Genomic DNA, 11995 nt, shown 5'->3' on the forward strand with positions numbered 1-11995 from the left:
CGATAAATTATTTTCTTCGCATCTATTACTTGTAAAGATTGAAGGTCTAACCAAATATTTATGAATTAAATTGCTAATAAACAAACTTTTAAACTCAAGGTAAAAGAGCTGCGATATCAGCCGTAAACTGTTTGTTATTAAGCGGTTTTTTTATGTATTATATTGAACGGATGTGTTTTTTTTTATAAATTTAAGATCTATAAACTTCTTACCTAAGATTTGAACTCAGATCCAGATATTAGAAGTATCCTGCTCTACCATTAAGCTAGTAAGAATTGCATCTTTATGAAGAGACACGGAGGAATTGAACCCCAAATTTTCGATCTGCAATCAAAATGTAAACCTTTTACAACATGTCCCAAAAGTACTTATAATAAAACGTGCACAGGGGTCGAACCTGCATCAATTGTGTCCGTAGCACAAGACTTTAACCATTAAGATAACACGTTTTGATTTTAGTCTGTTATTTGTACCTCTTGCAAATAAACTTGAGCCCTTAATATGAATTGAACATATATCAAAATATTAACAGTATTTCGCTCTACCGTTGAGCTATAAGGGCTATAACTAATACTTAGGAAGAAAAGGAATCGAACCTTCGACAGCCTCAGCTATTGAGTTTACAGCTCAACCCATCGTACCAGCAAATGGAACCTCCCTTTAACATAGTTTAAACTGCTATATTAATACAAACTTAAAAGAAAAAAAACTAATAGATTTAAAAAAATATTATGATATTAGTTGGTATTGAGCCAACTCGCAATCATTGCAATTTAAATAAGCATGCGATTAGGTTATGGCCATATGATGAGATTGCTATTTTACGACCAGATCTTTTACCTTAGTAATTTACTTTTGTCTGTTTTTGTTATAATGATTTTGTGACTCATTATTTTAGTCACAATCTGAATTATTGCTTTAATTGCAGTTTTAATAACTTCTAACCTCACCCTCCAAAATAATTTCTTAATTAAAGTAAATTGTTTTTATTACCTTGCTTAAAAAACTTTCTTTATCATTTCTTCACTTTTATATTATGGGGTTTCGTTCACGTTACAATAGAATGGATCTAAATACGGTTAGCCTAAAAACAAAACCTATAAAGTTTAAAGGATAAATATAAGGGCTATGAGATTCGAACTCATATTACAATGATTAAAAGTCACATACTTTACCATTAAGTTAAGCTCTCTTTTTTTTTATTTGTGGGGGGGGTGTTGTTAATGTTTATTAAACCCGTGCAATTTCTACTACACGAACCATATTTCGACTTAACACCAATTAGAGTCACGCATACGAAGATCAATTGTTAAAATATTACCTCTTTTCCTTACATATTTTGCCTCATCTATTTAGTTTGTTGGTTACTCTTGGTAAAGAGAAAAACCTAATTGTTTGAGGGTGGATTAACAATAAACCAAACTTATTGCACATACTCCTTTCAGCGCCTGACGAGTGGTTAGTACCTATCTGAGATTAAATCCACCGTGATGTGGTGATTCACGATTACTAGTAATTCCTTATTCATGCAGTCGAGTTTCAGACTACAATCCATATTATATTTTGTTTTGGGGGTTAGCTTTTACTCGCATTTTTGCCTTCCTTTGTCCAAACATATGTGGCACGTCTATAGCCCACAATATTAAGGTCATGATGACTTGTCTTGGTCCCTATTATCATATCCAATATAGCGGTGAACTGCCTCACAAATTGCGATCTATATATTTTATTAGCTTACTTAATTAAAATAAGATTTCACCTATAAGTCGCTGTGAAGCAAGGGTTTACGTTAATTTAATGGATCTAACCAAAATCTCACGACATTAACTGAAGACAGCCGTGCAACGCTTGTAATATTTGATACCCGTATGCAAAGCAAGAGGATTTACAACAAATAATATTCAAATTGTGGTAAGGTTTATCGAGGGTCATCGAATTAAATAACATACTTCACTACTGGTTTCAGAAACGGTCTAATGATTTCAGTTCCTGTGTTGCCACATTACTCTTGAGGTGGAATGCTTACACTTTCATTTATACACCAACTTTTTATTCAGTCTATAACATTCATAATTTTCTGCCTGGACTACTAGGGTATCTAATCCTATTTGCTCCCCAAGCCTTCGTCCCTCAACGTCAGTTTATATATAGAGGGTTGCCTTCGCCTTTATCCGTTCCATTAGTATCAAAGAATTTCATCTCTACACCAATAGCCCTAATATTTACCTCTCCCATCAAACTCTAGTTTCTACGTACTCTTTTAAAGCTATAAAAACCGTCTAGGTACCCTTTAAACCTAATAAAGATGAATAACACTAGTCTTCCTTGTATTGCCGCGACTGCTGGCACAAGACTTGGTCAAGACATATAGATAGAAGTTTGTCATCATCACTTATCTATCTAGAACTTTATTTGACATAGTCAATATACATTCCCCCAAATTGCTGGTTCAGCCGTTAGGCCATTGACCAATATACCTCACTGCTGTACTACACGTATTGGGATTTTTTCAGGCCCAATGTGGTCAATAAACCTCTCAGTTATGACTACAAGTTTCAGCTAGTTAAGACATTACCTTAACTACTACTTACTTGAGAATATTACGAGCATCTTAAAGCGAAAAATGTTATTCTTCTTTTGTATAACCAGATTAAAAGATTAACCTAGTTATATACTATAAGGGATTTATCCCTTACTTTAAGGAAACCAAAATATTATATACTCACCTTTACACCACTTTATTTTATATCTAAGATACAAAACAACGTACGATTAGCATGTGTCAAGCCTTTGGACAGCGTTCAATCAGAGCCATCATCAAACTCAATGACAATACTATATTAATACAAAGTTGAACTTTAGTCTGAAAAAAAAAAGGCTATTAAAATATCTTCTTCCACGTGTTTTTAATGCAGAGGTACCTAATTACTAACTTAAAGTTAATAACTTCTAGTTTAAATCTGATTAAGATTTAATTGCATCAAAGCAAAAAAAAATAGAAACAAAAAAAACTAGCAAAAACAAAAGTTTGCTTTAAACGTAGAATTTAATAAATAATAAACTTTCAGTTATGAAAAAAAGAAAAACAAAAATAAAATGAGAGCTTTTAAAAGTCATCCCTTACTTAGCTTAGTAAATGGGTATTTAGTGGATTCACCACAACCTTCCAATCTAAGTTACATGTGAAATTTTGGATCTTTATTAGGATTTTGTTTAGTAATACAAATAATAACAGGTGTAACTCTTGCAATGCACTATAACCCTAGTGTCTTGGAGGCGTTTAATTCCGTTGAACATATTATGAGAGATGTAAACAATGGTTGATTAATACGTTATCTACATTCAAATACAGCTTCAGCCTTTTTTTTTATAGTGTACTTACATATAGGAAGAGGTTTATATTATGGTTCATACAGAGCACCTAGAACACTTGTGTGAACAATAGGTACTGTTATCTTTATCCTAATGATGGCAACTGCTTTTTTAGGATACGTTTTACCTTATGGTCAAATGTCATTATGAGGTGCTACAGTTATAACTAACCTTATGAGTGCCATACCATGAGTAGGACAAGATATAGTTGAGTTCATCTGAGGAGGTTTCTCCGTTAACAATGCAACTTTAAATAGATTTTTTGCACTTCACTTCGTATTGCCTTTCGTATTAGCCGCATTAGCCTTAATGCACTTAATTGCACTACACGATAGTGCAGGTTCAGGTAACCCTTTAGGGGTATCAGGTAATTATGATAGACTGCCTTTTGCACCCTACTTCATATTCAAGGATTTAATAACAATCTTTTTATTTATTGTGGTATTATCAGTTTTCGTTTTCTTTATGCCTAATGTACTGGGAGACAGTGAAAATTATGTTATGGCCAATCCAATGCAAACTCCTCCTGCTATAGTTCCTGAATGGTACCTGTTACCTTTTTATGCTATACTTAGATCTATACCTAACAAGTTATTAGGAGTAATTGCTATGTTTTCTGCAATATTAATCTTATTGGTTATGCCTTTTACAGACCTGGGGAGAAGTAGAGGTTTACAGTTTAGACCACTAAGCTATTTTCAAGTAAACTAATTACGGGAACTATTATCAAGAAATGTGCAAAGTATAATACTGTACTTATTTGACCAAACTCTATAAATGGTGATTCTACGTGTTTAGCTCCCAATTGCATTAATATTAAGAAATTGGCTACAAATACAAAGAAAGCAAATTTGCTTAGTGGTCTAAACTGTAAACCTCTACTTCTCCCCAGGTCTGTAAAAGGCATAACCAATAAGATTAATATTGCAGAAAACATAGCAATTACTCCTAATAACTTGTTAGGTATAGATCTAAGTATAGCATAAAAAGGTAACAGGTACCATTCAGGAACTATAGCAGGAGGAGTTTGCATTGGATTGGCCATAACATAATTTTCACTGTCTCCCAGTACATTAGGCATAAAGAAAACGAAAACTGATAATACCACAATAAATAAAAAGATTGTTATTAAATCCTTGAATATGAAGTAGGGTGCAAAAGGCAGTCTATCATAATTACCTGATACCCCTAAAGGGTTACCTGAACCTGCACTATCGTGTAGTGCAATTAAGTGCATTAAGGCTAATGCGGCTAATACGAAAGGCAATACGAAGTGAAGTGCAAAAAATCTATTTAAAGTTGCATTGTTAACGGAGAAACCTCCTCAGATGAACTCAACTATATCTTGTCCTACTCATGGTATGGCACTCATAAGGTTAGTTATAACTGTAGCACCTCATAATGACATTTGACCATAAGGTAAAACGTATCCTAAAAAAGCAGTTGCCATCATTAGGATAAAGATAACAGTACCTATTGTTCACACAAGTGTTCTAGGTGCTCTGTATGAACCATAATATAATCCTCTTCCTATATGTAAGTAAACTATAAAAAAAAAAGGCTGAAGCTGTATTTGAATGTAGATAACGTATTAATCAACCATTGTTTACATCTCTCATAATATGTTCAACGGAATTAAACGCCTCCAAGACACTAGGGTTATAGTGCATTGCAAGAGTTACACCTGTTATTATTTGTATTACTAAACAAAATCCTAATAAAGATCCAAAATTTCACATGTAACTTAGATTGGAAGGTTGTGGTGAATCCACTAAATACCCATTTACTAAGCTAAGTAAGGGATGACTTTTAAAAGCTCTCATTTTATTTTTGTTTTTCTTTTTTTCATAACTGAAAGTTTATTATTTATTAAATTCTACGTTTAAAGCAAACTTTTGTTTTTGCTAGTTTTTTTTGTTTCTATTTTTTTTTGCTTTGATGCAATTAAATCTTAATCAGATTTAAACTAGAAGTTATTAACTTTAAGTTAGTAATTAGGTACCTCTGCATTAAAAACACGTGGAAGAAGATATTTTAATAGCCTTTTTTTTTTCAGACTAAAGTTCAACTTTGTATTAATATAGTATTGTCATTGAGTTTGATGATGGCTCTGATTGAACGCTGTCCAAAGGCTTGACACATGCTAATCGTACGTTGTTTTGTATCTTAGATATAAAATAAAGTGGTGTAAAGGTGAGTATATAATATTTTGGTTTCCTTAAAGTAAGGGATAAATCCCTTATAGTATATAACTAGGTTAATCTTTTAATCTGGTTATACAAAAGAAGAATAACATTTTTCGCTTTAAGATGCTCGTAATATTCTCAAGTAAGTAGTAGTTAAGGTAATGTCTTAACTAGCTGAAACTTGTAGTCATAACTGAGAGGTTTATTGACCACATTGGGCCTGAAAAAATCCCAATACGTGTAGTACAGCAGTGAGGTATATTGGTCAATGGCCTAACGGCTGAACCAGCAATTTGGGGGAATGTATATTGACTATGTCAAATAAAGTTCTAGATAGATAAGTGATGATGACAAACTTCTATCTATATGTCTTGACCAAGTCTTGTGCCAGCAGTCGCGGCAATACAAGGAAGACTAGTGTTATTCATCTTTATTAGGTTTAAAGGGTACCTAGACGGTTTTTATAGCTTTAAAAGAGTACGTAGAAACTAGAGTTTGATGGGAGAGGTAAATATTAGGGCTATTGGTGTAGAGATGAAATTCTTTGATACTAATGGAACGGATAAAGGCGAAGGCAACCCTCTATATATAAACTGACGTTGAGGGACGAAGGCTTGGGGAGCAAATAGGATTAGATACCCTAGTAGTCCAGGCAGAAAATTATGAATGTTATAGACTGAATAAAAAGTTGGTGTATAAATGAAAGTGTAAGCATTCCACCTCAAGAGTAATGTGGCAACACAGGAACTGAAATCATTAGACCGTTTCTGAAACCAGTAGTGAAGTATGTTATTTAATTCGATGACCCTCGATAAACCTTACCACAATTTGAATATTATTTGTTGTAAATCCTCTTGCTTTGCATACGGGTATCAAATATTACAAGCGTTGCACGGCTGTCTTCAGTTAATGTCGTGAGATTTTGGTTAGATCCATTAAATTAACGTAAACCCTTGCTTCACAGCGACTTATAGGTGAAATCTTATTTTAATTAAGTAAGCTAATAAAATATATAGATCGCAATTTGTGAGGCAGTTCACCGCTATATTGGATATGATAATAGGGACCAAGACAAGTCATCATGACCTTAATATTGTGGGCTATAGACGTGCCACATATGTTTGGACAAAGGAAGGCAAAAATGCGAGTAAAAGCTAACCCCCAAAACAAAATATAATATGGATTGTAGTCTGAAACTCGACTGCATGAATAAGGAATTACTAGTAATCGTGAATCACCACATCACGGTGGATTTAATCTCAGATAGGTACTAACCACTCGTCAGGCGCTGAAAGGAGTATGTGCAATAAGTTTGGTTTATTGTTAATCCACCCTCAAACAATTAGGTTTTTCTCTTTACCAAGAGTAACCAACAAACTAAATAGATGAGGCAAAATATGTAAGGAAAAGAGGTAATATTTTAACAATTGATCTTCGTATGCGTGACTCTAATTGGTGTTAAGTCGAAATATGGTTCGTGTAGTAGAAATTGCACGGGTTTAATAAACATTAACAACACCCCCCCCACAAATAAAAAAAAAGAGAGCTTAACTTAATGGTAAAGTATGTGACTTTTAATCATTGTAATATGAGTTCGAATCTCATAGCCCTTATATTTATCCTTTAAACTTTATAGGTTTTGTTTTTAGGCTAACCGTATTTAGATCCATTCTATTGTAACGTGAACGAAACCCCATAATATAAAAGTGAAGAAATGATAAAGAAAGTTTTTTAAGCAAGGTAATAAAAACAATTTACTTTAATTAAGAAATTATTTTGGAGGGTGAGGTTAGAAGTTATTAAAACTGCAATTAAAGCAATAATTCAGATTGTGACTAAAATAATGAGTCACAAAATCATTATAACAAAAACAGACAAAAGTAAATTACTAAGGTAAAAGATCTGGTCGTAAAATAGCAATCTCATCATATGGCCATAACCTAATCGCATGCTTATTTAAATTGCAATGATTGCGAGTTGGCTCAATACCAACTAATATCATAATATTTTTTTAAATCTATTAGTTTTTTTTCTTTTAAGTTTGTATTAATATAGCAGTTTAAACTATGTTAAAGGGAGGTTCCATTTGCTGGTACGATGGGTTGAGCTGTAAACTCAATAGCTGAGGCTGTCGAAGGTTCGATTCCTTTTCTTCCTAAGTATTAGTTATAGCCCTTATAGCTCAACGGTAGAGCGAAATACTGTTAATATTTTGATATATGTTCAATTCATATTAAGGGCTCAAGTTTATTTGCAAGAGGTACAAATAACAGACTAAAATCAAAACGTGTTATCTTAATGGTTAAAGTCTTGTGCTACGGACACAATTGATGCAGGTTCGACCCCTGTGCACGTTTTATTATAAGTACTTTTGGGACATGTTGTAAAAGGTTTACATTTTGATTGCAGATCGAAAATTTGGGGTTCAATTCCTCCGTGTCTCTTCATAAAGATGCAATTCTTACTAGCTTAATGGTAGAGCAGGATACTTCTAATATCTGGATCTGAGTTCAAATCTTAGGTAAGAAGTTTATAGATCTTAAATTTATAAAAAAAAACACATCCGTTCAATATAATACATAAAAAAACCGCTTAATAACAAACAGTTTACGGCTGATATCGCAGCTCTTTTACCTTGAGTTTAAAAGTTTGTTTATTAGCAATTTAATTCATAAATATTTGGTTAGACCTTCAATCTTTACAAGTAATAGATGCGAAGAAAATAATTTATCGCAAAATAGCATTTCTATGTGATGAGAACGTTGATTCTTATCATGTAATGCCAAAGATATAGGAACTTTATATCTTATGTTCGCCCTTTTTTCAGGACTACTGGGAACAGCATACTCTGTATTAATCAGATTAGAATTATCCGGGCCTGGTGTTCAATATATCGCGGACAACCAATTATATAATAGTATAATTACAGGACATGCTATCTTAATGATATTTTTCATGGTAATGCCGGCAATGATTGGAGGATTTGGAAATTTCTTATTACCATTACTAGTAGGTGGCCCTGATATGGCCTTTCCTAGATTAAATAACATTAGTTTTTGATTACTTCCTCCAAGTTTAGTGTTATTCCTATTTGCAACTACAATAGAAAATGGAGCTGGAACAGGTTGAACATTATATCCTCCATTATCAGGTATACAAAGTCACAGTGGTCCAAGTGTAGATTTGGCTATTTTTGCTTTACATCTGTCAGGAGTAAGTAGTTTACTTGGAGCTATGAATTTCATTACAACTATACTAAATATGAGAGCTCCAGGAATCAGATTACACAAATTAGCTTTATTTGGATGAGCAGTAGTAGTAACAGCAGTCTTATTATTGATTTCTCTACCAGTATTGGCAGGAGCCATCACAATGGTACTTACTGATCGAAATTTCAACACATCTTTCTTTGAAGTGGCAGGTGGGGGAGATCCTATATTGTACCAACATTTATTCTGATTTTTTGGACACCCTGAAGTGTATATCTTAGTCATACCAGGATTTGGAATTATAAGTACTGTTATTTCAGCAAGCTCTAACAAAAGTATCTTTGGATACTTAGGTATGGTTTATGCAATGATGTCTATAGGTGTTCTGGGATTGGTTGTTTGAAGTCACCACATGTACACAGTAGGTTTAGATGTGGACACACGTGCATACTTTACTGCTGCTACTTTAATTATTGCAGTTCCTACAGGAATTAAGATATTTAGCTGACTAGCTACTTGCTATGGGGGGTCTATTCAATTAACACCAGCTATGTTATTTGCTTTAGGTTTCGTATTTATGTTCACCGTCGGTGGATTAAGTGGAGTAGTATTGGCAAATGCTTCTCTTGATATAGCATTCCATGACACTTATTATGTGGTAGCCCATTTCCATTACGTTTTAAGTATGGGTGCAGTGTTTGCTTTATTTAGTGCATGATACTTTTGAATACCTAAAATACTCGGTTTAGATTACAACAGAATGTTAGGTAAAGTTCATTTCTGAATTTTATTTATAGGGGTTAATGTGACTTTCTTCCCTCAACATTTCTTAGGTTTACAAGGAATGCCAAGAAGAATAAGTGATTACCCTGATGCATTTGCAGGATGAAATTTAGTAAGTAGTTTTGGGTCTATAATCTCTGTGGTAGCCACATGATTATTTTTAAACATATTATACTATCAACTAGTTGAAGGTAACAGTGTTTCAAGGTACCCATGATTAACTCCTCAGTTTTATACTGATTTCTTGCAAACATTATTAATGAGAGCCTATACTAGCTTAGAATGATGTTTAAATAGTCCACCTAAACCTCATGCTTTTGCTAGCTTACCTTTACAAAGTATAGCACTAAGCTAAAAATTAAAAAAAAAATAGAATGCTTATATCATTATTAATCTTATTACTTTTTTCAAACGCCTTAACATTAAGAAAAGACAAATCGATACTATTTTCCAGAGTTGTAATCCTAGGATTAATCTCCACTAGTTTTCTCGCATGAAATAACCTTTTTCTTAAACCCTTTTCAAATGGAATAGGTATTTATGGAGGTTTATTTAATGTAACAACCTTCACTCAAACCTTTAACATATTTATATTTACGATTAGTGCAATTATCCTTACACTAACCGCATTTTATCCTAGAAAAGTTTATATTAAAGAACATTCATCTCTATTCAATCTTATTTTCTCTACATTTTCCTATAACAAAAATGCTATTTCTAATAAAAAAGGAGAACAATTTCGTATAATAGAATATGCTTTAATTATCGTTTTTATATTATGTGGTGCGGTATTCTTAATAAGTACTGCTGACCTTATCTCTGTGTTTCTTTCAATAGAATTGCAAAGTTATGGTTTGTACATTCTTTCTACTTTGTATAGAGACTCTGAACTAGCAACTGGTAGCGGTTTAACTTATTTTTTATTAGGAGGGCTTTCTTCTTGTTTCATACTATTAGGGTCTGCATTACTTTACGCAAATTCAGGTACAACCAGCCTAGAGAACCTGTATATAATAACTAGTATTACAGAAGTTAATAACTTTGACAGCTTTATATCATGATATGAACCATACTATATTCACTTGTCATTAGTGATAATGTCAGTAGGGTTCTTATTTAAAGTTAGTGCTGCACCATTTCACTTCTGATCTCCAGACGTATACGATGGTATACCTACTATAGTAACAACATACGTAGCTATAATAGCAAAGATTTCTATCTTTGCCTTTTTCTTAGAGTTAGTTTATTATACAGAGTATAACTTTTTTGATTTTTCTTGAAAAAATGTACTATTGTTGAGTAGTTTATTTTCTCTAATAATAGGGTCTGTTTTAGGACTTACACAATTTAGAATAAAGAGACTTTTTGCATACAGTACTATAAGTCACATAGGATTTATCTTATTGGCATTGTCAATAGATAGTGCAGAATCTATACAATCATATATTTTTTACATAATGCAATATTCTCTTTCTAATTTAAACGCCTTTATTATATTAATTACTATTGGATACACATTTTATTTGTACATATCTAAAGAAAAACAGGATGGAAAGAAATTAGTTGACCAAAACAACTCGCCAGTTCAACTTATAAGCCAAATAAAAGGATACTTCTATATCAATCCTTTTATTGCAATAAGTTTATCAATTACTTTATTTTCATTTGTGGGAATTCCCCCTGTGATAGGGTTTTTTGCTAAACAGATGGTCTTAAGTGCTGCCTTAGATAATGGATACGTCTTTATGTCTCTAGTTGCCATATTAACTAGCGTAATTGGGGCAGGTTATTATCTAAATCTTATCAAACAAATATTTTTTTTTAAAGAAGATTATCAAAAAAATCCTTCACTTACTACAAGCAACGTAAATAAAGGGTTTTTTAAAGGCTCTTTTGTTAATGATATACAGTTAGTGGGCTACACGAGTTCTTACAGAAAAGACGATGATGCATCAAACAATGTTAAACTGTCAAGACAAAAGGTGTTATTCAAATCAGAAAATATCACCGTAAATAGTTCTCTTAGTATAACTATTTCTATAATAACCCTATTGTTAATACTCTTTATATATATCCCAACACAATGGTTTAATTTAGTTAATATATTAACTCTTATAATTTTTAAAGCCTAAATGACAAGTCAGACATTTTTCTTAATATTTATACCCATATTAGCTCTTATATTATTGGGGGTAAATTTCATTTTTGCCCCTCATAATCCTTATGAAGAAAAGGATAGCGCGTTTGAATGCGGATTTCATTCTTTTTTAGGTCAAAATAGAAGTGAATTTAGTATTTCTTTTTTTATTTTTGCTTTACTCTTTTTATTATTTGATTTAGAGATATTATTAGTTTATCCTTACATTGTAAGTGCATACGTTAACGGTATATTTGGACTTATAATTATGTTGATATTTTTCTTAGTGTTAACATTAGGTTTTGTTT

The 11995-nt window shown here is 32.5% G+C and overlaps 8 non-coding genes across 8 annotated transcripts; 4 read left to right on the top strand and 4 right to left on the bottom strand.

Annotated features, from left to right (window-relative positions):
- Positions 1 to 204: 204 nt before the first annotated feature.
- On the bottom strand, positions 205 to 275 carry LTS14_010923. Its single transcript has one exon. It is a non-coding gene; the product is annotated as a tRNA-Arg (tRNA).
- A 101-nt stretch (positions 276 to 376) lies between these two features.
- Positions 377 to 449, bottom strand: LTS14_010924. Its single transcript has one exon. It is a non-coding gene; the product is annotated as a tRNA-Arg (tRNA).
- A 42-nt stretch (positions 450 to 491) lies between these two features.
- LTS14_010925 lies at positions 492 to 562 on the bottom strand. The gene has a single exon. It is a non-coding gene; the product is annotated as a tRNA-Asn (tRNA).
- Positions 563 to 1120: 558 nt separating this feature from the next.
- On the bottom strand, positions 1121 to 1192 carry LTS14_010926. Its single transcript has one exon. It is a non-coding gene; the product is annotated as a tRNA-Lys (tRNA).
- Positions 1193 to 7099: 5907 nt separating this feature from the next.
- On the top strand, positions 7100 to 7171 carry LTS14_010927. Its single transcript has one exon. It is a non-coding gene; the product is annotated as a tRNA-Lys (tRNA).
- A 558-nt stretch (positions 7172 to 7729) lies between these two features.
- Positions 7730 to 7800, top strand: LTS14_010928. Its single transcript has one exon. It is a non-coding gene; the product is annotated as a tRNA-Asn (tRNA).
- A 42-nt stretch (positions 7801 to 7842) lies between these two features.
- Positions 7843 to 7915, top strand: LTS14_010929. The gene has a single exon. It is a non-coding gene; the product is annotated as a tRNA-Arg (tRNA).
- A 101-nt stretch (positions 7916 to 8016) lies between these two features.
- Positions 8017 to 8087, top strand: LTS14_010930. Its single transcript has one exon. It is a non-coding gene; the product is annotated as a tRNA-Arg (tRNA).
- Positions 8088 to 11995: the final 3908 nt, after the last annotated feature.

This window comes from Recurvomyces mirabilis (assembly GCF_035927965.1).
Source record: "Recurvomyces mirabilis strain CCFEE 5264 chromosome Unknown scaffold_62, whole genome shotgun sequence".
NCBI lineage: Eukaryota > Fungi > Ascomycota > Dothideomycetes > Mycosphaerellales > Teratosphaeriaceae > Recurvomyces > Recurvomyces mirabilis.